General features: G+C 38.1%; 1 pseudogene; it reads left to right on the top strand.

Moving 5' to 3' along the window:
• LOC109050621 overlaps positions 1–26912 on the top strand; it is an 81606-nt pseudogene that overhangs the window by 6681 nt on the left and 48013 nt on the right.

Here is a 26912-nt window from a genome sequence, read left to right as displayed (position 1 = left end):
AAGTAACTTTTTCTTGTTTGTTTTTTTGTTTTTTGCAGTTGTGGTTTCAAATCGTTACCTTTAGGGAGTTAATGAAAACCTTAAATTTAAATAAATAAATAATTGTAAAATAAAAATTAAGCACTTAACAATTAAATAAGATGAAATATTTTATATGTTTACCTCCATGTCAATGCGAACATTAACGGACATCAGAGAGTTTTGTGACCCTACAAAGACAAATAAATATAGTATTAATTATGCTTTAATTCAAAACTATGAATTATTGTACAATTTATGGTAAAAAAAAAAGGAACATTAAAGGAACAATTCCAGAAGTTCCTACATGACACATATGATTATATTTAACATATTTGTTCTTCTCAATTTGCTATCATTAATGTGCAATTTGTGTATTTTTTAAAAAATTTTTTACATTTTATCATCAAGTTATTTTTGTATGTTTTTTGTTTGTTTGTTTATTATTTATTTGTTTTATTTAATTATAATTTCCATTTATTTTCCATCAACCACAGCTGCCATTTTTTTACCATGATTTTTTTTATTTTTTTTTACATTCAGCCTAGTATCTTTTGAAGGTGTGGTCTCATTCAGAGATGTCCAGTTATCGAAGCAGGATTGGGCGTAAGGCTGATGTTTGCATGTTTAACGTTTAATGCATCTGACACACACTTTTATCCTATCTGACTTAAATTGCATTCAAACTGTACAGTTTTTCAATTCGAACCCATGACCGACTGAGCTACAGGAACGCTTTGAGATGGGAATGTTTACACAAAAATCCTGTCTCTTGTTTAGTTAGCAACATGAAAATAAAGTGTTCTTGGCATATTTTTTTAGATAAGTAAGCATAGCCATGCCTAGTATTCTTTGATCTCTGACTCTCACAAAACTCATGCAGCTACACTTTCTTTGCAAGTACTTGTAATGCAGATATCAATCAGATATTCATCGGATTGCCTGGTGACATAAAAAAAAAAACATTTAATTAAAATGTGAAATCAGATTTTTTTATTTTTATTTTTTTTTTATTTCTGTGTTTGTTGTCTATCAGTGTGAACCAGATGTTGCACCGATAGTCAAACTTCTGGCGACGTGAGTCTGATTTGTGTGTGTGTGCAGGTTTGGTGGTGAGGGAAGCGCGGATCGAGATCTCCCGGCAGCAGGTGGAGGAGTTGTTTGGTTTGGAAGATTACTGGTGCCAATGTGTCGCCTGGAGCTCTGCAGGAACCACCAAGAGCCGCAAGGTGCACGTCCGCATCGCATGTGAGTATAAACACACGCACACACACACACATATACACACACAGTGCTATTATGAGAGGGGTCATTGCTCTCTCTGCTCTAACTGCAGGAGATTTCTCTTTGGCTTCATGTTTATTGACACACACACACACACACACACACACACACACACACACACACACACACACACACTCACGGTCTGTGAGAAAGTCTGCATACAGGAGGCGGTCTGGAGCATGCACACACACACACACGGGGGAGTGTCTGGACATCGCTTTGTGGTTGTATTAATCTTGTTAATTTCCTGCAGTTCATCTTGAGTGTGTGTGAGTTGGGAGCAGGTTATCGGTGCTGCCCAAGTGCACTTCACTCTCCTTATGTCGTCTCGGGCTGAGTGTGTGTGTGAGGGACCCAGGGGACATGGAGACTGAAGCTGACTGGCAGTACAGCACAATAAACTTCCTCTCATCTGGATGCTTTCAGGATCAGAGATAAATAAATCAATTACTTTAGGACAGACAGACAGTAATTTTTAATTTTTGGATGAACTATCCCTTCAATAAATATTTTGTTAATATGGATTTTTTTTATTTTCAGATTTTTTTTTATTTTAAATGTAAATATGAAATAAATTTTAATGAAATGATACTCTATTAATAAGAAACTTAAAATGCCAGTAGGTGGTGGTAAATGTTTTACTGAGTAAGTCATTGAGTAATTCATTCATTCATTCGATTCATTCAAACTGCTGATTCATTTAGGAATGAAGTAAACAGCTCTCTTTATGAATGGGCCTTAAATCATTGGTTCACCCGATTTGTTCAAAATTAGTTTCTTTCAGAAACTGTGTGTTGCTTGGAGACACGCAACAGTTCTGCTGTGGTTTTAATAAGTAATATAAAAACTGACCAAAAACATACAATATTGTATCTAAAATATAACACAGTAGCTTCTCAGTTAATGAACTGTTGTATAAAATCAATATCACATTTGCCTTTACGCTATTTGGGACAAAAACAGAACTTCTCAGTTATGTATGGTAACCCTTGTTCCCTGAAGGAGGGAACGGAGATGTCACGTCGGTGACCGACGAATTGGGAAGCCCCATCCTTCCCGAAGGAGTTTTCGGGAGCAAATACACATATAGCATCCGTTTAGGTGTATATGGAGAAATTGGAGGTGATTGTAACCCTCTTGGGAAGGCAGAAGTCTGCCGGGGAAACAAGGCTATACCGTTGACTATACACATATGAGTACCACTTATGTCTCAATATGGAACCCAGCCTTTCCACGGTTTTCAACGGATTCATCATGAAGGCCTGGCGCTGGACGTTCCGCCACGTCCGGCTGCCGAGGGTGAAGGAGGATCTCAACAGGGTCTATAGCACGGACACACTGGAGCAGTTTTAGCAAGCTGACACTAACCGGGGCCTCTCTGCGCCACTACCCGTTTGAGGTGAGAACACAGGAGAATATCGGCTCTACACGAAGACTATAGAATCTAGCGAACGTGTTAGGGGTCGCCCAGCCCGCAGCTCTACAAATATCTATCAGCGAGGCGCCATGAGCCAGCACCCAGGAGGATGCAACACTTGTAGTTGAGTGAGCTCGCCAAATGACAAACAGGTTCCACTTCAAAGTGTAAGCATGTCTTGTAAACGGTGCTCTCGCCAAAGTGATCCTGTTCGCTACCTCCTGGGGTGTAGGTCATCTAGAAACTCTGCCCGTCTCTGAGTCAGTAGATCCTTCCTCAGAGGAATCTTCCAAGGAGGGGCTGTCGCAAGGAGCACTAGTTCGGGGAACCAGGTCCGAGTGGGCCAATATGGCATCACTAGCAAGATTCGCTCCTCGTCCTCCCAGACTTTGCACAGTGTCTGTGCGAGCAGGCTCACTGTGGGAAACGCTATTTTTTGCATAGGCCTCGTGGCCAGCTGTGTGCCAGTGCATAGAACAACTGGCAGTGAGAGGTCTCTGGAGAAGCAAACAGGTCTACCTGAGCAGCTCCAAAACGTCTCCAAATCAGCTGGACCGTCTGGGGATGGAGTCGCCATTCTCCTGGGAGCATTGCTTGAGACAGCTCGTCGGCTGTATGGTTGAGCAGGCCCGGAATGTGAACAGCACGAAGTGACCTCAAAAACTTCTGACTCCAAGTTCCAAGTTCTTGCCTCGTAAGCACCCTTTGAGACGGTTCAAGGCAAGGCGCACTGCTAACAACTATAGGAAATATGATGTGCCTAATGCAGCTGCAGTCCCGTCCAAACTCCTGAGACTGCATTCACATTCCACTTTAACCCCCAGCCAGTGGTGGAGGCATCCCTGTAAACCACAGCATGCCTGGAGATCTGATCTAGGGGCGCCCCTGCCCGGAAGAATGCAAGATCTGACCACAGAGTGATTGTTTGGTGACAGGCCGGTGTAACTTGAACCCGGTGAGTGCCGCGCTTCTACGCCCACCTTGGGACTCGGCCATAAAGCCAGTGCTGGAGCGGTCTCATATGTAACAGGCTGAGCGGTGTAAGTGCCGCTGCGGCCGCCATATGCCCCAGGAGCCTCTGAAAAAGTTTCAGTGGGACCGCTGTCCTGCCCTTGAACGTATTCAAGCAGGCTAGCACCGACCGTGCACGTTCCTCTGTGAGGCGCGCTTTCTGTTTGACCGAATCCAACTCCATACTGAGAAAAGAGTTCCTCTGCGTCGGGGAGAGTTTGCTCTTTTCCCAGTTGACCCAAAGGCCCAACAGGGTGAGGTGCCAGAGCACCAGGTCCCTGTCCTTGCACAACTGATCGTAGTTGAGGTAGCACAACTGATCCAGATAGTTGAGGATGCGGACACCATGTTCCCTGAGGGGAACAAGAGCCGCCTCCGTGACTTTCGTTAAGAACCTTGGGGATGGACGCACCCGAAGAGGATGCCGGGCAAACTGAATCACTTATAAGGGTGATTTGTCCTCTTTACAAAGACGCACCTGTGAAGCTCTTTTAGAGAAATTTGCTCTTTAGGAAATGCTCTTTTAGTACTGAGGCGCACAGGGGAAAATTGGGCCGCTTGCAAACAACAGGGGGTTGTGCAGCCTGAAGTGCGCAACCCACTCGACTCGGGAATGACCACCGCTGAAGCACCGTCTCACCGACACACAAAGCTTCTGAAGGCGTGCTGAACTCTTAGTTCACAGCAGACAGAGTTGAGCAGAACCATACTAAAGCTCGGCTCCGAAGCAAAAAGCTGGTATGCATTGCACCTGCTGCCTTATTATACTCACTCTGTGATCAGCAGCAGCTGGATGCAATAATTACATGCCTATGTGCATTGGTTTGTTTAGTTTACACCCGAATTAGATTGGTCTATCGAAGCGATATCTCAATTCGTCGGTCACTGACGTGACGTCGAGAGTGACCGACTGAAAGGGAGCTCGTGTGATATTGCTTAACTATATCATATGATATAAATATGAGACAAAAACCCATACAGGGCTTTTTTTGCCCCATTCTCTTGAATTTTAGGGGCATATAACTGTTGCCCTGCATCATTTTCATCACCAATCAAGTCAATAGGTGTGTTCGCCTTGAAGCGGCGCTGCGCAGAGTGATCATTGTATGACATCAAAGTACCACGACTCCACAAGCACTAGAGCATGCTTTCAAATCACTCTTAAAGAGACATATTGATAGGCCTATAGATAGATGGTTAGATAGAAATAGATGCATAGATAGACAGACAGACAAATAGAACGATAGATAGAATGATAGAACGATAGATAGAATGATAGAACGATAGAATGATAGAACGATAGATAGATAGATAGATAGATAGATAGATAGATAGATAGATAGATATATGTTTACTTGTATGACTGACTAACAGTACAGTGCAGATCAATTTAAATGTTATGAATATAAATGTATGTCTGAGATGAATGTAAACAGATGGGACAAAAAACAAATCAGGTATCTGCCAAAACATTGGATCTGTCCATTAATCCTCACAGTGTACACACAGCCTTAGGGGCTAAAAAGCAAGGATGCATTCTTTGTGAATGGCCCTTTTTCATAAAGGAACTAAATTATGTCTTTATTCATCTAGCGCTGCCAAATGTTGTATGTTTCAGGTTAGTCCAGGGTGATTCACTTAGAAATTAGCTTACAATATATTCAAAACAATAGGCTTTGAATGGAATTTCCCCAGATATTTAGATATATTTACATAGGTGTGTGTATGTGTGTGTGTGTGTGTGTTTTGACTCATTCAGTCATACTATTGTGAGCAGAGGGGCATTGTGGGAACTCTCAACTGGGTTTTTTATGGGTGATTGAACAGGGCAGAAACTCTCTCTCTGTCACACGCCAACACACACAAAGATACAAATACACTTGCACAAAAACACACTCACAGACATATAGCCACTATCACAAAGAGAGAGAGACGGCCATGATAGGAAGATTGAACAAGATGATAGATTATCTCACTGATTCACCACCGACCACAAATTTAGTGCCCAAATAAATTCATGTGAGTTTCAAACACATAGGCGCTGTCCTGTGTGTGTGTGTGTGTGTGTGTGTGTGTGTGTGTGTGTGTGTGTGTGTGTGTGTGTGTTTAATGGAGATGATGGGTTCATACTGATCCCGAGTGCAACACTTTTTTGAAGGTTTGTTTGGATTATGATGGATGCTTGAATCTTCAGGTCAGTATGAGTGCAGTTCTGCATCAGAAAGTTAATGCAATTTTTGTATTGTAGAGAGAATGTTATTTATGTTATATTTTAGAATTATAAGACAAGCCATATATATATATATCTATATATATATATATATATATATATATATATATATATATATATATATATATATATAATTAGTTTTTATAATTTACAGTTTAGGGAGTGTGTAATGATAAATGGTATATTTGATTAGTTTAGTGACTTTAGCACTGGACATTATACATGATGTGTTGAGGGACTGTGGTCAGTTTGTTGCTGAAGTCCAGACATTATAATTATGAATGAAATAGGAGTGCTGATTTACAGATGTGTGTGTGTGTGTGTGTGTGTGTGTGTGTGTGTGTGTGTGTGTGTGTGTGTGTGTGTGTGTGTGTGTGTGTGGCTTCAGCTCTGTTCAGGATATTAATGCTGTTTAAGATTTGTTACTGTAGAAATGTAGAGCTCTAAAACTATGAGTTGAATGCATTACCGTACTCGCACACAAACGGACACACACCTCCTCTGAGACATGATTTATTTGCCTATTACCTCCATCAGTAATGTGAAGGAAAACAGACACATATGGTTTGTGTGTGTGTGACTGCGTCTGAATGAGCAGAGCAGTAAAAAGCTTGACAGGCTGAAAATATTTTCCTTATGCGCTTGTGTGTGTGTGTGTGTGTGTGGGTGGGTGTGTTTGTGTGTGTGGGGGGGAGGTGTTTTATGTCCAGTTGAATGGAGAAATCACAGCGCAGACAATTGAAGGTTCAGGGTTAGCAGGTAAAAAAAAATATGTTTCTTGATCTCAATAATTTTACAGTGTTTTGACGAGTGAAACTGCTCAGGGGAATCATCCATTCAACTACAGGCACATCAGCTATTGTTGAGACGAAGATACAGTATGTTATGCAAGAAGTAAAATCTAGTTCAAATTGGTCATGTTCTCAATCATTTTTTATAATTTCAGTCATCCAAATAACACACAGGGACAGAACACTTAAATGAATTAATGAATGAACATGACATTTTTGGAGCATTGACACAAACAAATCATTGAATCAGAATTTATTGAACCGATCGCAATGCACAGGTGAAATCTGTCTGTCTGTCTATTTCCAAAACTAGGGTTGTAACTGATTAAATGTGACCTGGATTACGTAATCAGATTCCAGAAAATCAAGTACTCTTAAATATAGTATAATACATTTTATAATGCTCATAATCAGATTACAGTCAGTTTTATGGATTACATGATTACATATTATTCCCACAATAGCAGTAAAACATTCATAATTTATTGATTCTCCCTAATTCTTATTTTCTTTATAAATTTTTCCATTTCTAAAAATCCTACTGTGTCATACCATTTAACTTTTACTATAATCACAATATAGGATGGTCATGTAAATGTCAGTGTAAATAAATGCAAATAAATTTGCAAATTGTGCTTCTGAATTTGGGTGAAAAAAAGCACCTCTCAGGCAATTAAAAATTGTATGAAACAAATAATTATGCAAGTTACTAAACAATGGTGATGTAAAGCTGTGAAACACTGTCCTCATATTCAGTAACCTTCAGGAATCGTTGATTCTGGAAGTCTGGACAAAAAAAAAATCAAACCTGGAAGACTTTGGGCATAAATTGTCATTGTTATTTTCATGTTTATTAATTTTTGTTCATGTAATGCAGGGATTCCCAAAAATTTTGCTCAGTTAATATTTCAATAATTTAAAAACCCATTACCATGTGTACAGTTCTCTGATGTCTGGTAATGGTCACATTGAAATGCAGTTAAACAAATAAAATATTTCTATTTTTAGTGTTCAAGTGTTTAAATAATTTATTTGACACTTTCATGATTTAATTCATTATAAGCTTTTTATCAACTCACAAACCCACTGCTGTTCTTACATTAAGCCCAGTTTGGGAAACCTTGTTTTAATGTTATATTTAATGCACTTTATGATCAAAAACTTGAAAATATTTTCTTTCTCTTTGCTTTTATATTGATATGGCATGTTTAGTTGTAAGTGTAAAGCAAGTTAGATTTTTTTTTTTAAAAAGTGATCTAAAAAGTATTCAGAATATATTACCTAAAATAAGTAACCTATAGATTACATTACCAACTACGGTTTTCCTCATGTAATCTGTAATCAGTAATGGACTACAATTTGTAAGTAATCTACCCAGCTCTGTCTGTCTGTCTTCCTGTCCGTCCGTCCCTGCATCTGTATTATTATTATTAAAGGGTCTGTTCACCCAAAAATGAAAATTAACCTGTGTTTTACTCACCCTCAAAGCATCTTAGGTGTATGTGACTTTCTTCTAAAAGAATAAACCAGAAAAATATAATAAAAATTGTCCTGGCCCCTCCAAGCCTTTCAATGGGGGTAAGCGGGTGTTGGTTGTCAACAGTTCAGAAGACGTGAAATAAAGTGCGTGCATCACACGGTTTCGGGGGGTGAATAAAGGCCTCCTGTAGCGAACCCATGCATTTTTGTAAGATAAATATCCAGATTTCAAACGTAATAAACAATTTTTTTCTCACTTATACTGATACATATAACCAAAAACCAATCAGACAGATGACCCACTACGAAAAATTCACGAGCAAAGGAAACAAAAAAATCCAAGAACAAAAAAAACAAACCTCTCCAACTTTAGCAAAGTCTCCTCTTGGCTTACATCGAAATCCTCCGACATTTTTCTTTACAAGTCCTCATTTTGTGCTTCTAATTCATGAACAGCATTTTGTTTTGTTTTGACCCGCATTCGTCACTAATCACGCAATGTCGACGTCTTACATCATCCACCTGGATGGCTTCCGCATATGACATTCAGCAAACAAGGGAACAGATATGAAGTCTTAAAGTGCCCCTATTATGTAAAAAAAAATTCACATATTGTTTTTGTTTTGAGACCCCAAAAAAACTTTTACACACACATTATATCAAACAAAAAAACACTTTCATTGTCTTATAATACGCATTTATTTTTACCTTACTTGCTCAACAACTCCCAAACGATTCACTCAACGATTATTTTTTCCAAACCTCTCCTTTCCGTGACACTAATCTGCGGTGATTGGTCCGATTGGTCTCATTTTAATTACATCATGTCTGTAATGTCTGATAAAGCAGCGTTTGTGAGTGCAGTGCTGCTTTGTGTACAGCGTTACCGGGGAAACAGATATTTTTACTGCTCCAAAAGCGGCACCTAGTGGCAAAGAATGAATTAGAATTTTCATTCAGACCAATCAGAAAAGACCAACACTTGGGCGGGCTATATGCTAATGTTTCATGTTGATGTCAACATGAAATGGCTTGGGATTCATTTTAAAAACGACTTTCATTCAATGATTCAGTCGGTGCACTTTCAGATTTAAAACTTTGCAGGATGTTTTCATTCACTAAAAACTGCATTAAACACAACATTCAAAAATCCATAATGGGGCATTTTAACTATATCACAAACCTCACAAAGCAACAGAGAGAAAGAGGTAGCGAGACAAGAGTTTCTAATATTTACATATTCACCCCCCTCCACAACTTTTCACACACTTCTCGGCATTTACAATTCACAGGTTCACACATGAGGTGTGAGAGAAGGATGTGTTGAAGATGAGATGAGTTTGGCCTTCTGTGTTCGACACCCACTCACACACGCACACACTCACACACACACATACACACACATAGAAACCAACAGGGAAAAACAGATATTTACACCCGCATGTGAACATTATGAGATAACAAAGTGAACAAGTAGCACAAATGTTTGCTTTGACCTGAGAATATGGCAGATATGAGCGTTATTCACACGTCCTGTGAGCTGTACTCTTCACCTGTGTGAAGAAACCAATCACACACTGTCAGCTACACAGAAAACATCACAATGAGATGAACTGCACTGCGATAATGAATTCTCCGTTACGTATTATATAAGTCTGAGAGAACATCTGGTATTTTTCCATTTAAACCTGGAAATAAACTGATTTTCAAAATAAAATGACCATGTGAAATAGAGAAATATTCTGCACTGTTTCTATGTGACTAATGTAGTTTAAGTAAATGAGTCGCCTCTCTCTCTCCATTCTCCACAGTCTTGAGAAAGACGTTTGAGCAGGAACCCTTGGGGAAGGAGGTGTCACTCGAACAGGAAGTGCTGCTGCAGTGCCGCCCACCTGAGGGCATACCACCTGCTGAGGTACAAATTCACACACACACACACACACACACACACACACACACACACACACACACACACACACACACACACACACACACACACACACACACGTCAATGTCTTACTGATCAGCTTTGCCTATAGGAATGAATGTCAAGCTCTCTCCTGTGTTGCCAGCTGTCAAACTATTTTTTGTTTTATAATTAAATGTACTAATTAACATGTTAAATTGACAGCTCTTATTCAAATTAGTAGGGTACAACAGGGCTGAAGGCATACTTTAATAAAAATATGCTTTTCTCTACTCCCATATGTATGATATATATGTTTTTAGTGAACATTGATGGAGCAACAGATTTTGTGTGAAAGTGAAAGTAAAGTATTTTGTTTTGTTTAAAAATGTTGTAAATGTGTGAGGGGCAAGATTGTATACAGATACTAAAGCAACATGTTTTGAATAGTACCTAAGTTACTTGTTCAAAACAATCACTCTAAAACTATAAATGTATTTTTCAAAATGAAAATGAAAAGACTTGGACACTTTGTTGTTGTCAGGCTTTGTGGACCATGTTCGTCTGTTAATATGATGAACTAGGCTGTTGGTTATTCTGCGAGGACACCTGTGTGAACTTGAGCAGAACTGACTTCATACAGTATATCCATGAAAAATGACCTTGAGAGCAGCTGGTTAAATATCATTGAAAAAGTGGCTTGGAAATGTGAAGTTTGTTCTGAGAAAAGCTCGCACATCATTTGAATGCAGATTCCACTTTTTAATTTTTTTTTTAATAATGCTGTAATGTCCGAATACATTTCTGTGCCACTGTTTGTGTGTAGACAGACAGTCCATATCTTTCTGGAATGTTAGTTTCACTAAACTCTAAGGTCTCATGAACTGTGTAAAAATAGAGAAGAAGTGTGAAAGTATAAGTGGAGGACAGAATAACACACTTACTTGACGGACTGATTTACTGTCTAACAGTTTGGACACATGTTTTGCATGATCTTAAAAAAAAAAAAAAAAAAAAAAAAAAAAAAAAAAACAGTTATAAAGGCTTACACTTAAATTTTTTAATTAATTGTGTAGACAAATATTATTTTAAGTGCCTATAAATACATAATTCTATATGTTTTATTAGATTTTATAATTTGTAATTATTCTAATTTTTATAGTTTTGCTAATAAAAAAAACAACAGTTAAATGTATTAAAAACAATAAATGTTTTAATTTAGTCATTTTTAATTATTTTTAATAATGCACTTTTTTATTACTCTAATAATTAAAAAACAAAATAGGAATATTTGAACCTGGAAAATAAGTTGTCAAGCTCATATAATAACATTTTTTTTTTATTCATTTTATTCTTTTTAATTATTTAAACTTTTTTTTATCATTTTAATAATAAGAAAATGCAAAAGGATGAGTTGAACTGGAGAGTGCAGGAAAATTAGTCATTAAATTAATACAATTATAACTTTCTGATTAATTTAGTAATTTTTAGTTGTTTTAATTTTGATATAATTGTAATAATTAAAAAAATGGAAGATGAGTTGAACCAGATAGTACAGGAAAATTAATACTTAAAATGAGTACGGTATTTTATCGTTTATGATTAAAAAGTTAATTTATACTTATATATATATATATATATATATATATATATATATATATATATATATATATAATATATATATATATAATATCAACATTTTAATAATTAAAAAGTAAACAGAAAAGAATGAGTTGAACAAGATAGTACAGGAAAATCAGTCATCAACTGTCCAGTATACATGTCACTCCCCCAATTAAAAAAAAAACCATATCCACATTAAAAATATAAAGTGTGTGTGTGTGTGTGTGTGTGTGTGTGTGTGTGTGTGTGTGTGTGTTATTTCAGAGTTTTGATGATTTTCCTATTATTCTACAATGTGGACGGTGTGTCCAAACGTAAGACTGCTGCTGTATGCTGTAGTTGTGTGTATGTAGTGTATGCTCTTATGTGCATGTTGAGTTTGTCTGTCATTGTGCAGTATGTGGGTACAGAGCCGTCAGAGTAGTTTCTGCTCCTGATTTTGACCCGGAGGTCAAGGGTTCCCAGAAGACCCGTAAACGACAGCTGCAGCTCCCAGAGGACGCTTCACACACACACACACACACACACACACACACACACACACACACACACACACACACACACACATTCAGGCCGAGTAAGTTGAGATGTAAAGAAGAGCCATGTGAATTCCACCGAGTGCTGCAATATCTCTCTTTTCCGCTCTCTGACTCCGTCTAGACTGAAAAACCTTCGTACCGTCCCTGCATGTTCCCGGAGGGTGCTGGGAACACCGTGACCCGGTCAGGATATATATTTTTTATGTAAATATCATTTGCTTTTTCTGAACTATTCAAGCGAATGACCTCTGTGTTCACTGGGCTTATTTTCTGAACACCCACAGCATGAGCCGCAGCCATTAGGGAGCCAGAACGGTCTAAAATAACAGTGCAGAAAGACGGGACCTGGCCAATCACAGAGCCCTCATTAAAATCACACTGTTTCTATGGTGATAGGATATAATATACATACAAGTTAACCTGGATACACCGGCGAGCCATAGTTAGAGACCAAAGACCTCTACTTAATACAGTCACAATTATATTCTTGCCCTCTGACACACACATACACGTGTAAAGCGTAATACAGTGGCAGGAGTTTATGTACTGAGGGAGCTGTGTTTGTACAATGAATGGTGTGCTATTCATAACATCCGTAAAATCTGCAGAAACCATCAGGACACGGTGGGAAACACACATGCAGATGCACTTGAAGCACTCTAGAGACGCACATAAACACACAAACTAAGACTCAAACTGTATTTCATACTAATGTTGTCGAAGCTGCTCTGTAACTGTGGTTTTCTAAGCTCCCAGATACTCATAATTTAAAGTAGTTTAAGTCATTTATACAGTCAACGTTGCACTTTTCATAAGTAAATGGCACATTCTCATGGAACACTGCCATTTTTTCCCCCTATAATTAACAGGACAAATTACTGATACTTAGTCACTTAGTCAGTTCAAAGATTTTTTAAATTTAAATGAAAGTCTCTTCTGCTCACCAAGGCTGCATTTGTTTGGTCAGAAATACAGGAAAATCTGTAATATTGTGAAATATTACTACAATTTAAAATAACTGTTTTCTATTTGAATATATTTTAAAATGTAATTTATTCCTGTGATGCAAAGCTGAATTTTCAGCATCATTACTCCAGTCTTCAGTGTCACATGATACTTCAGAAATCATTCTAATATGATTTTTTTCTTTTCTTTTTATCATAAATTTCATGTTTCACTGTCTTTTTTTTATCTAAAATGTTCTATGCATTTTCTTAGTAGAAGAGACTGGAGCTAGTTGTCACTTTTTTTCTTTTCTTTTTCTGTTACTCTGGTGAATATTTCTCAGGCTAAGTGTATATTTGAAAGTCAATTTCAGTTTTCTTATTAAAGTCTGGGCTGCAAAAAAAACTATTGAACATTTCCACTGTTATTGCCTATAGGACAAAAAGATACAGTTCATTGAACATATGCTTTATTTATGACATGCCATAGTGAGGCATGTTGTCACACTATATGGAAACCTATATAATTTTTACAATGTAAACCTCCAATTTATAATAATAATTTCAGAACAAAAATAATAAAGAAAATGGTTTAAAAATAGAATCATTAATACAAAATTAGAAGATTAATTGAATAATCCATTCTCTCTGAGATGTATATATTTCAGTACTAACAGTTCCAAATAAAGGATTTTTCTCAGCAATTAATATCTGTCAAGATCATTTTAATTAATCAATCAGTATATCCTTTAATTAATTAATAGAACACAATAACATAAAATCATAGAATAGAATAGAATAGAATAGAATAGAATAGAATAACGTTATATAAATTATTATAATGACATTTATGAAATAAAAAACTGTCACATACAAAAATATTAGACCATTGCTTTGGCTAACATAAATTGCAAGTCATAAATTGTATGAAATTACTATGCATAAATGTGATATGTATAAATGTGTACACTATGTAATGTGACAGCCTTAGTTTGGAGGGCAAAATCCATATATATGTATATTTAATTATAATTTATATGAATAAGATTAGTATAAAAGACTGAGTAAGACTGAGTATTAATAAGATCAGTAAGTTTTTTGATCTTGATGTTTTAAAGCAGCACACAAAAGCACTGCTAGAGAAAACACACATTCGTGTAATTGGACAGTTGTGACAACTAGCCCCTTGCAAAAGGTGTCTCCCCTTTCCAAATGTACTTCGTCTGGTTTAAAATATTAGTGTTTTGAGTTTGTAATTGCTTTTCTAGTGTTGATGGTGGTTAGGACTTATTTTGGGTGTGTGGTGGGTGAATATAAAATTTAACTGCATGCTTTACACCGCTGCTTGTTGGGAAAAATAGCTTGTTAGTAGAAAAGCTGCACTATTTGAAAACAGCTAAGCTGCTGTCACGCTACTGACAAATGTAGTTACGTTAGAAACACTGCTTGTTTTAGCTTCTCCTTAGCACTACTTCTCACACACATTCAACAGAAAGCTGCCAACAGCTTCCAGCAGTGTGTTTGATGCTCCTGCAGCCTCACAGTTACAGGAATTAATATCTTCTTCATTAGCTCAGAGCAAAATTACTTTACTGTGTTTTTTATGCTAATGAAGATGGAGACTGTTTATGGTAACAGACTTTTATGGTGTGCCATTAATTAAATGTGCTGATGTTCTGTATGTTGGTAATGTGTCAGCGCGTGTGTAAATTTCAGAAATGGATCTGGAGATGGAGTGAGTTATTGTGTTCGAGCCGAGTTAATGCAATATGCGTGCTGACACGCAGATTCTGACATGTATGCATACGCACACACCGGGTCAAAGTCATAAATTAATATCTGTAAGCATGTGTCCATTGACCAATAGCATCTGAATATGGCTTGAACCTGTGGTATATAAATTTATGAATAAATATGAATGCATTTACATTTAAAAATACGTTTTTAAACTGGTTTTACCACTGAATAATTGCACTTGTTTTGAGAGAATGTGTCTTTTATCTTACTACACTGGCAGATTTTCACTTGAAAACAAATAAAATAAGCTACCAGAAGACTTTTTATGTTTTTGAAAGATGTCTCCTGATGTCTCCTGTCCATCAAGGCTGCTTTTATCAAAAACACAGTAAAAACTGTAATATTGTGAAATAGCTGTTTTCTATTTGAATATATTTTGAAATGTAATTTATTTCTGTGATGCAAAGCTGAATTACCTCAGTCTTCGGTGTCACATGATCTTTCAGAAACCATTCTAATATGCTGATTTGCTGCTCAAGAAACTTTTTTTTTTTTTCAGAATCAGAAGAGCTTTATTACCAAGACACACACAAGGAATTTGACTTGACGACAGGAGCTTCCAGTGTAGAAGTACAAACATAGTGCAGACATACATAGGAATAACACAGTAGGGATGTAATATAACACTAATATAAAAAAGAAAAACAAAACATTAAATACTGTACTATATATACAGAAATAGAAAATGTTTTAAGCAATCTATAATTTTGAATTTATAATTAATATAAATATTAATGGAAAAGTATTTATTTATGTTAGCCCCCAGAAAAAGTCTGCTTTTGTATGTTACATTATGAATTTTGTAATTCATATTTTTTTTTTGTGCTAAAATGCTAGCCAGTTTAATAGCAGATTTACACTGTAAAAAAAAAAAAAAAAAAAAAAAAAACACATGACAATATGCCCCGTTTTAACTTGCTGAATAAAACTTCAGTTCAAAAAGTTTTTTTTTTTCCTTACTTTTTGAATTTGGTATGTCTTTAATGCAAGTACATTTTGTCCACTTCTTTTAACTAAAAAAAAAAACACTTTACAGCTCAAATAACCCACATTTTATATGGAAGAAATACTATAAACACTAAATCTGGAACATTTATTTAATTGATTGAACACAGAACCAATATTAATAGTGCCAGAAATGGTTCTTGATAAGATATTAATACTATCTTGTTTTAAGAATTTTATCATTACTTAAAACTTGCATTGCACTACTATAATCGAAACAATACGCCAATAATTTAGACAGCTTTACACATCAAATAACACACATTTTTGTCATTTATTATTTTATTTTTTATGGCAGAAATAATATAAACTGGAACATTCATTCAATTGTTTGCACTTAGAATCAATACTGATAGAAGCAAAAATGTTTCTTGACAAGAACAGTATCCTTTGCTAAACCTAAAGTGCTTTAAAGAAGCATTAAAGAAGGTTTATTTTTAAGGGAAAGTTGGCATGGTGAAGCTGTGTGTGTGAGGTGTGTTTAAGCTTTCAAGTGAGTGCAGAGGTCAGGAAGAAGTGTTTCAGTGTGTGTGTGTATGAGTGTGTGAGTGAGTGAGTGTAGTACTTTAACATGTGGCGTTCGTGGGGAAGTGTGTGTTCATTATACAGGACTCAAGGGACGAATCGCACACGCTAAACACACCTGATCTCCATGATGACCCGTAACCGAAAATCTGGCCCTGCTGTCTGCAGCTGTCATTCATCTCAACACACTTTCATTCTCCTGCTTTCCTGTTTTTTCACTCTCCCTTTCTGATTTTTCATCCCTCTATCCATTCATAAACACAACCATGCCATACGATCAGGCTATATGAGGACATTTCACGTTAATATTAAATTATATAACATAAAATAATGCTGCAGATTAATGAATCAAATCAAATTAATTACACAAGATACTGACTGATTAATTAAGTGTCTTGATAAATTTGTGCTAAATAAATAACTGCTGAGAAAAGCTTTATTTTGAATGGTTAATACTGAAATTACATACATAGGCCTTCTTTTCATGTTCATTTCATTGTTTTAACAGATGCTTTCTTAAAGCCACTGCCTGTGGACAATTAATATAACAAATAAAGAGTGGTGATATCAAAGGTTACACACAGAGCTGGAGTAATGCAGTGTGTTTGTGTGTGTGTGTGTGTGTGTGTGTGTGTGTGTGTGTGTGTGTGTGAGTGTGTGTGTGTGTGTGTGTGTGTGTGTGTGTGTGTGTGTGTGTGTGTGCGCGTGCGCGCGTGTGTGTGTGTGTGTGTGTGTGTCTCTGTGGAGTTTGTGATCTCTGGAGGTTCTCGGTGCATCTGTGCTGTGATTAATGACCGTCTCTCCCCTCAGAGAACGAGACACAGCACAACAACAGCTCAATACAGCCTCATCTCATTTCTCCTCTGTTCTCCTCTCATCTTAGGTCTCCTCTTCTTTCTTATTGCTCAAAAGCTGCTATTTCATAATTCAGTGGAGACCTCATTATTACAAATAAGACCTTTTATCACATGGAATTGATTAAGAAATAATAGAGATATGAAAACGTATCTGTGATTTGATCATGAAAAAGTATTGCTTTAAAGTTGCTCTTTCATTGTTCTTTAGTAGACTTTAATGTTCTCAGTTTCAGTCATCTATAGATAGATAGATAGATAGATAGATAGATAGATAGATAGATAGATAGATAGATTGATAGAAAGATAGATAGATTATTTCGATGTGCAATTGTGGGATTTTTTTTTCAATGTTTATTTTTGTCCAGCAGTCTAATCATATAAATTAGGAAATTAATTTGTGATTTGAGGAATCATTCATGTCTGGAAGAAAAACGAATAGTGACACTTGCCTAAGCAAACACCGGTGTGTGTGTGTATGTGTGTGTGTCTGTATGTGTGTGCATCCGCGTGTGTATGTGTGTGTGTCTGTGTGTGTGTGTGTGTGTGTGTGTGTGAAAGGTATATATAGCTCTGGGACTCAGTGACATGCTCCGATGGCCCAGTTCTGTCTGTTCAACGGCCCCCAACCTTCCCTCATTCTGTGTGTGTGTGTGTGTGTGTGTGTGTGTGTGTGAGAGAGAGAGAGGGAGAGAGAGAGAGAGAGAGAGAGACATTTCCCATCCGCCCAACTGCGCAGAGGAATTTTTCCACTCTTGCGTCTTTATTTAAGTCAGTGGCAGAACTTTGATGGGAACACAAAAGAAACAGACAGAACGACTTTATCTGCTGAAATATTCACACAGCTATTTGCTCTTCAGAAACATGTGCTCAGATCTCACATACACCTCTCCAACCTGAGCAGGAACAGGAAGTTGATCAGAGATCAGAGTGTTGGGATCAGAACATAAGGAGGTTTATGACAAAAAAAGGAGATTTGAGGGCTGTGTTCTCAATAGAATACCAGCGTATTACACAGTTTACACTGAAAAATGTATACTATTTTTAAAATATAGCTGTATACATTTTAAACTATCAAGTCCTTGTTGTTGTTACATGACATCACTACATTTAATGTTTAACCCTTAAATATATCATTTTGATCAAATTTTGCTGAAAAACACCTCTCCCGAGAGCCCATTCACCTTCAAGTGGTAACAGAACGAGCCAATGGTACGCTGAGTACCTTGGTCTGCGGAATTCGCATCGCGAGCTTCGCCCCGCTGTGTGGGTATATAAAGAGCAGTGTGAGCAACTCGCATTCAAGCTTTCGCTTCGGAGCCGAGCACATCTTACTGCTTTTATCACCAGAGTTTTTTACAAATGAGTCTTCAGTGGTGTTGGTGTGACAGTGCGGTTCAGTGGTTCGTGAAGAGCTTCCTGCTGCTTCTTCCCAGCTCCTTCGTTCCCCTGAGCACTTCAGCACCTCTGAAAGAGCTTATTTCCTCTAAAAGAGTATGCGGGTTATGTTTGCATCTTTTTAAAGATGTCATACCACCCGTACATTTCTGGGTGCGGTCGATATTTGGCTCCTCGTGACGGCCATGATCGCTGTGTCACATGTCTGGGCTTTCAGCATGTTGAGGCTACGTTCATGGATGTTCTTATTATTGGGACATGACCATCTCGGCGTTAAGATCGAGACTCGAGATCGAGTCCCCTCTCCACACCCCAATCTACTTCCTCGTCCCATAAGAGGGCTACTTCTGCTGATGGCCAGGGTGATCTAAGGGTTACGGTATGGGCTTCCCCGACGAGACAGCCTCCTCTGGCCACACCCCCCTCACAAACGCTGTGGAGCTTCCGGTTGAGTCTGCTGGGCGCTTTTACCAGGATCCCAGCATCTCATTCTGAGCTCCGGAGGATGACCAAATGTCAATTGCCACATCACAAGCCGGGCTTGAGTCCTGGGTGATGAGGATTCGGCTGTGTTGCCTCCCTCTGGGGTGCCAGCATTGCCCGGGTCTGATCCCGAGCTGACGGCCATGCTTTCCCGGGCAGCTGAAAGCATCAGGCTCGAGTGGAATCCTCCACCCTGTCCCGAAAGCTCGAGGCTGGATGATTGGTTCCTGGGGGCTACACGTGCTGATCGCCAGTGCACCCCTCCGGTTCCTTTCTTCCCGGAGTTGCATCAGGAAGTTACCAGTTCGTGGAAGGCACCTTTAACTGCCTGAAACCGTTCTGGTGCTACCTCTGCCTTCACTGCCCTCGATGGCGGGGCGGCCAAGGGGGAATACCCCCAGTGGAGCGCTCTGTTGCGATGCAATTGTGTCCTCAGAGCACCTCCACCTGGTGTGGTGGTCCCAAGCTCCCATCCAAAGCCTGTAAGTTCTCGTCCACGTTGTGGCCAAGGCTTACAGACATGCCGACCATGCCTCTCACGCCATGCACACCATCCACACCCATCAAGCCAAATCTGCCCAAGGCAAAGAGCTGCACGAGGGCAGTGCTGACCCAGAGGTCTTGCAGGAGGCACACACTGCTACCGACAAAGGTCATGTCACGCTCCTTGGGTCAGGTGATGTCCACTTTGGTGGTCCAGGAGCACTATCTATGGCTGAACCTGGCAGACATGAGGGAGTCTGATTGGACCCAGCTCCTCAACTCCTGTTAGCCTGTTACCATACTCCTCAACGAGAAGCAGTCTGAGGCCATGAAACATACTCTGCCCCGGCGGCCCACTGCTGCCTTCACACTGCCGCCAGCTCGGCCACCTCAGTCTCCTCGTCGCCGAGGGCGCCCCCTGCGGTCTCGCTCGCCATCTCCTCTTGTGGAGTCAGAAGCATCTGAGGTCGCTTCATGCCATTCACATCCCAGGCAGGCTCCATTGTGCAGCCGACGAGCTCTCACGACAGCAGTCTCACCCATAGGGATTGGAGACTCCATCCCCAGTTGGTTCAGCTGATTTGGGAACGCTTTGGAGACATTCAGGTAGACCCATTTGCCTCTCCAGAAAATTCCCACTGCCAGTTGTTTTACTCCCTGACCGAGGGTACCCTTGGCACGGACACTCTGAAACACAGCTGGCCGCAGGGCCTGCACAAGTATTTCCCCCAGTGAGCCTTCTTGCACAGACGTTGTGCAGGATCATGGAGGACGAGGAGCAAGTCCTCATGGTTGTGCCTTATTGGACTGGCCGGACCTGGGATCTCGCAGTTGTTATCTGCACTGCAGATAGCTCCTTTCGAACCCTTACTGTCAGTGGAGCTGAAATTCTCATCTTTAAAAACTGCACTCCTGATGGCTTTGGCTTCAGTTAAGAGGGTCGGGGACTTGCAGGGATTTTCAGTTGACAAAGCGTGCCTGGAATTCGGGCTGGCCAACTCTCACATTATCTTGTGACCCCGGACTGGATATGTGCCCAAAGTTCCCACCACTCCTTTTAGAGATCAGGTTGTGAACTTGCAAGCACTGCCCCCGGATGAGGCAGACCCAGCCCTGGTGCTGCTCTGTCCAATACGTGCTCTCCCCACTTACATAGACAGAACTCAGGACCTGCTTCAGGACCTCAGACCAGCTCTTTGTCTGTTACAGAGGTCAGCAGAAAGGAAATGCTGTCTTCAAGCAGAGGTTATCCCACTGGATAGTGGATGCTACTATATTGTCTTGGCTTATCAAACTCAAGACCTGCCATGCCCCCTAGGGGTGAGAGCTCACTTAGCTAGAAGTGTGGCTTCCTCCTGGGCGCTGCCGCATGGTGCCTCACTAACAGACATCTATAGAGCTGAGGGCTGGGCGACACCTAACTCATTTGTGAGATTCTATAATCTCTGTGTAGGGCCCGTGTCCTCCCATATGAGGGTTGGATTATTTAGTGTACAAGTCATTTCAAGAGTGATAAACAAAGTGATAGAAAATATTTGTTTACATGCATTTTAAATGTTTAAAAATGTGGAAACCACTCATTGCATCACACCATCTATTGACTGCATTATTATTTGTAAAATAGGGGCTTTAGGGAGTGTGTGTATACATGGTTATAAGTATACCAGTTTATATTTCATTAATTTAGGGAAATGAACAAGTGTATTAGCCCTCAAGGGACTATTTGGCCAACCAGCTTATTCCTGCTTGAAAAGCAAAATGTTATTGATATTGTAAAAAACATCAACTTTGAAGCACATGCTGATTGATGGACTAGCATTACTCAACATTACTTACTGTACCTTCCAGCAACACTACATTCAATGAAGGTAAAATAGTAAAAAAAACATAATTGTAGTTCATTTAAATTGAACCGGAATCTGAAAATTTCTAACAATACCCAACCCTACTTATGAAGATTGGTATACTGTAATATATGTAGAATTTTGACATTGCCAACCCTTAAATTGAGTTGACAGTAAGTAATAAACAGTATTGAGCATTGAGAAGTTAAGTATTATGCAGTTTTCCTTACCACTATTTTTTAATAGTTATTTAACAATTTTAATGGAACCGGAATCGGAACCGGAACAGTTAGGCGGAACCGGAACCGGAACCGGAAAATTTCTAACGATTCCCAGCCCTACTTTTTGCTGTGAGATTTTTACTGATTTTTATAAAGTAAGCTTAACTTTTATATTGTTATTAATATTTCAAGATGATAATTTACTGGACTGATGCAACGTAGATTTCCTTGATTATCCAAACATAATTTTTAGTAAAATAACGTTTAAACGTTTATTTGTTCATCTCTCAATCGTCATTGTGCATTGCATTATATTTCTAGAAACTACAGAGCTTTGATCATAAAACTTAGCATTTAAATATTATCTTACTAAGATATTATTGGGAGATATAGAGTGACAAATGATATTTATATGCAATTTCTATTGGCCTCAAAAGATCTCATTGATTTACATTACAAGCATCAGAAATTCATCTTACTTTTACAATATAAATAATAGCAACTGCAGCAATTTGCATATTTTTGCTTAGTTTGAGCCTCTGAATAAAACTGGGGTGTTTTTTTTTTCATCGAGTATGAGCTCCATTTTCTCATTATATCATACTATATTTTTTGTCAAAGGTTCAATGCTCCATTTCAAAGAAATTGATTTTCTTACTATTCTTTAATACGTCAGGCTTTATAGGGTTAATTTGGTTAGCCGCTATTATTAGAAATAAAAACTGAAAGTTGAATCCGATTCGAATAATGAATATGACATGGGAAAATTCCTGATATTATTTTCCTGCTTTATCCATCACACTAGAAACAGTAGGTCATGTCAAGCACATTGCATTGTAAGATACAGATACAGTGTGTGTGTGGGGGGGGGGGGGGGGTCTGTCAGCTGGTAGTTTCACTGACTTAATTAACAACAGCAATTGTGCCAATTATGTTAATGAGACTGCTAATGCCAAGCAGTCAATAACACAGGCTACACTGTGTGTGTGTGTGTGTGTGTGTGTGTGTGTGTGTGTGTGTGTGTGTGTGTGTGTGTGTGTGTGTGTGTGTGCTTGCATGCGCGTGTGTATGTGTATGTGTGTGTGTCTGTCTGTGTGTACTGTGTTGGTAATGTTGTTATCATGACAGTTTAGTGTGTTTGAGAGTACTAAGTGGTTGTTACACTAGTAATCTACTGACAGATGATTATGCAAACACAATAACAGATTAATAGGATTCAGTCTTTTTAACAATATGACGGTTTTTGTGTGTAATCTTTTTTTTTCCTTGTTGAATGTCCTCTTAGTTTCAAGGCTGAATATTAAGCAAAATCATAACACACACATACACACACACATACACAGTATATATTTTTTATATATACTGTATATGTATATAATTATCATTATTTATATATATATATATATATATATATATATATATATATATATATATATATATATATAATTTATTTGCTTAAAATACCACATTGGACTGAATCTCTATTTTTTTCCCATGTATTTATTTATTTATTTATTTTTGCCATTTTGTTTGAATGTACTTTTTTATTTGAACCAGTCCCTAGAGTGGTGAAACAAAGTTTATAACTACAAATATAGTAACATCAACAAACAGACAACAAAATTGTTAAATATGTACCCACTGTTATCAGAAATAAAGGTACAAAAGCTGTCACTGGGTCAGTATCTTTTCAAAAGGTACATATTTGTCCCTTAAGGGTCCATTTTGGTACCTTAAAGGTAAATATTCGTACTTAAAGTGTACATATTAGATTAGAACCCGATGGGTACAAAAGTGTACCTTTTGAAAAGGTACCACCCCAGTGACAGCTTTTGTACCAATAACACTCATAATCTGGGTTTTCAAGGGTTCTGGCTGCTCAGACATACTTTAGTTAGACAGTTTACTCATCTATCAGTTATATGAGTTAAATTTAACATGGTAGCTGATTGAGATGTTTTCAACATTGATAATAATAAGAGTAGCAAATTAAATCAGTATATTAGAATGATTTCTGAAGGATTATGTGACGCTGAAGACTGGAGTTATGACGCTGAAAACTCAACTTTGCAACACTGGAATAAAATACATTTTAAAATATGTTACAATAGAAGACAGTTGATTTCAACTGTAATATTCCACTGTATTTCACTATATTAACATGTGTTCCAAAATATAGCTTGAAGTGCTTGAACAGTGCTCATATTGATATAATTAAACCAATAAATAATGAATGTGGTCATTAATCAAAAGAACTCATTTATTTAGTAATATTCAATTATGGCAAAATATTAATAATCCAGATTTATGAGAAAAATACTGGATTTAAATACTTTTCGTTTCATATATTTCTGCATGTCATTTTTTAGTAATAGTAGGCTTCATTTCCCAGTGATGTTTGAATGAATGTTTTGTTTCTCTAAGAAGTTCATGAAAAGAGTTCATCCAGCTGAGCGAATTCCAGGGCGGATCTCTCTGTCTGTTCTCTGTGAAAATAGAAAAATCTCTTCACAGCGTTCCTCAAATATCTGTGTCACACACACACACAGAGACACACACACACACACACCTCTGCCTGCAGACGACACTGCTGGAAGAGGCTGTCAGCCGCAGCGTCAGATCACAAAAAGATGAAAGAGACATAAAGTGATTCTACTTTTACTACCTTTCTCTCTATCTCGCTGTAGATACAAAAGAAATCAGCTCAATGTGGCCTGGCATGATTGTTAGAAACACATTATTTCCAGATGGTCCAATATGATTAATCATGATAAATTCAGAAGAGATAGCAGATCAAACTAAGAGCAGCATTAAGGCATAGTTCACAAATAAAAGTTACAAGAGTTACATTTTCACTAAAATGAAAATTCTGTCATCATTTATTCACCCTCTTGTCATTCCCAACTTGTATGACTTTCTTTCTTCCTTGAAACACAAGCTGTGTGTGTGTGTGTGTGTGTGTGTGTGTGTGTGTGTGTGTGTGTGTGTGTGTGTGTGTGTGTGTGTGTGTGTGTTTGTGTGTGTGTGTGTCTCTGTCTACTTTCATCTTCTGTGCTTGTTTGAGCTCAAGGTGAGAGTAAATTCCAGGTGTCTGTAATAACAGCATCGGGTTGTACTTCAAATCCTCCCACCGCTGGAGTGTTATTAGTTGATGAAATACAGTCTGATTATTGATATCTGCAGGACGTACACTGATGTTCTCAGTGTTGAGTTGTAGCTATGTTTATTCTATAGAGAGATACACAGGTTTGCTGTGAACTCAGATGTCAAATTGGGCACAAGTCTGCAGATAATATACACAACCATTCAAAATTAACATTCATTAAATTGATTTGTCTGTTTGTTTTTATTTTAAATTAAATGAGTAAATATGCATTTTTTTCATTACACCTATGCTAATACTACTGTGCTCAGTTTTGATTGGGCACTTCTGTTGCTTGGATTGACCATAAGCTTAGATGCAGACAAAGCCTGCATTTTCCATACTTATGAGTTATGTTTAATATTTCATCTGCTGTACTAGGACTTCTATGCAGAGTGCATGGCAATATCATGCATTTTGCATAACCTAGGTGGAAATTGTAGCCAAGGTGGATTATTCCTCTCATTACACCCAAACTCTCCATCAGTTTCTTGAGTCATTTGCATGAAGACATCCACAGCATTGCTGAATAAAGGGGTACAGGTGTGTGAGATTAAAGTAGCCGTGCTGCACGCGCTGATCATAAGTTTGATCACTGAATACGCTGCATAATTCACGATAGCCCACATAGCACAGATGTAGAGCACTTCAGCAACATTGGTGAGTTCTTACAAGCCTCTGCTGGGAGCTCAGCCTCATGTACCTTCACTGAAGCCTATATATTACAACCGCCCACTTTATTTCCCCTTTGGAGTGTTCCTTGATTGCGAGGACTCGACGACACTTGCTTGAATCCACAACGAGACTGTGTACAATCTTCAGAGCTCATGAAAGGACGCAGGTTTCCTTTCTGAAGAGATGTGGGTTTTAAAAAGGTTTAGAACGCTACAGAATTAGAGCTGTTATTGTGCTTTTGGGCCTCGCACACCTGGAGTTCTGCTGAGAAGAACTTCAGCAAATATTTAAATTAGTGTTCTATAGTATTGCAGGCAGTGTGTGAGAGTGGGTTGTTATACCGGAGAATAAAACAACCTTAGACTTTATTGATAGTGTTCAAATACCTTCACTACAGGATACAAAATTTAGAATCAAAGAATCAGAATTCACACAGAATCATCTGTGTGAATTTGAATTGAATTGGCCATGACACAAAGGAGGGTAATTAGAATCTGAAATGGAATGGCAGAAAGAGAAATAGCTTACTGAAATGCTTAATTTATTGCATCATATGAAATCTGTCTGTCTAGCTGTCTGTCCATCCTTCCATGTATAAATAAAGTGTAACTCAAAGTATATACTCAACTGTAATTTGAACTAGAGTTAAATGGTCTAAAAATATTGAATGCTGTTTGAATGTTTTGAAAATAGGCAGACAGAAAGATTCTAAATACATAGATTCTATATTCTAATACATATTTAAATACAGTACAATGTCTAAATAAATACCATTAGATACTAAAAACATATGGAGTTGATCCCTCTTTGCACTTGTAACAGTTTACACTCTTCTGTGCACAAGCATTTGGAGTGTTTCTGTAGGATTTTTAAATTTTTTTGCATTTCTGAGGTAAGACACTGATGTTGGACGAGAAGGCTTTGCTTGCAATCTCTGTTCCAGTTCATCCCAAAGGTGTTGGATGGGGTTGAGGTCAGGGCTTCCATGCCAAACTCATCAACCCATTTCTTTATGGAGCTTGCTTTGTGCACTGGGGCACAGTCATTCTGTAATAGAAAAGGGCCTCCCCTAAACTGTCAAAAATATCTTATTATGATGAAGTTTTAAGATTTCCCTTCACTGGAAATAAGTGGCCAGGCCCAACCGCTGAAAAAAACAGCCCATACCATTATCCCTCCTCCACCAAACTTTATAGTTGGCACAATGCAGTCAGGCAGGTAACATGATGTGTCACTTCCACAG

This window comes from Cyprinus carpio, chromosome A5 (assembly GCF_018340385.1).
Source record: "Cyprinus carpio isolate SPL01 chromosome A5, ASM1834038v1, whole genome shotgun sequence".
Lineage (NCBI taxonomy): Eukaryota > Metazoa > Chordata > Actinopteri > Cypriniformes > Cyprinidae > Cyprinus > Cyprinus carpio.
This window is presented reverse-complemented; position numbering and strand designations above follow the sequence as displayed.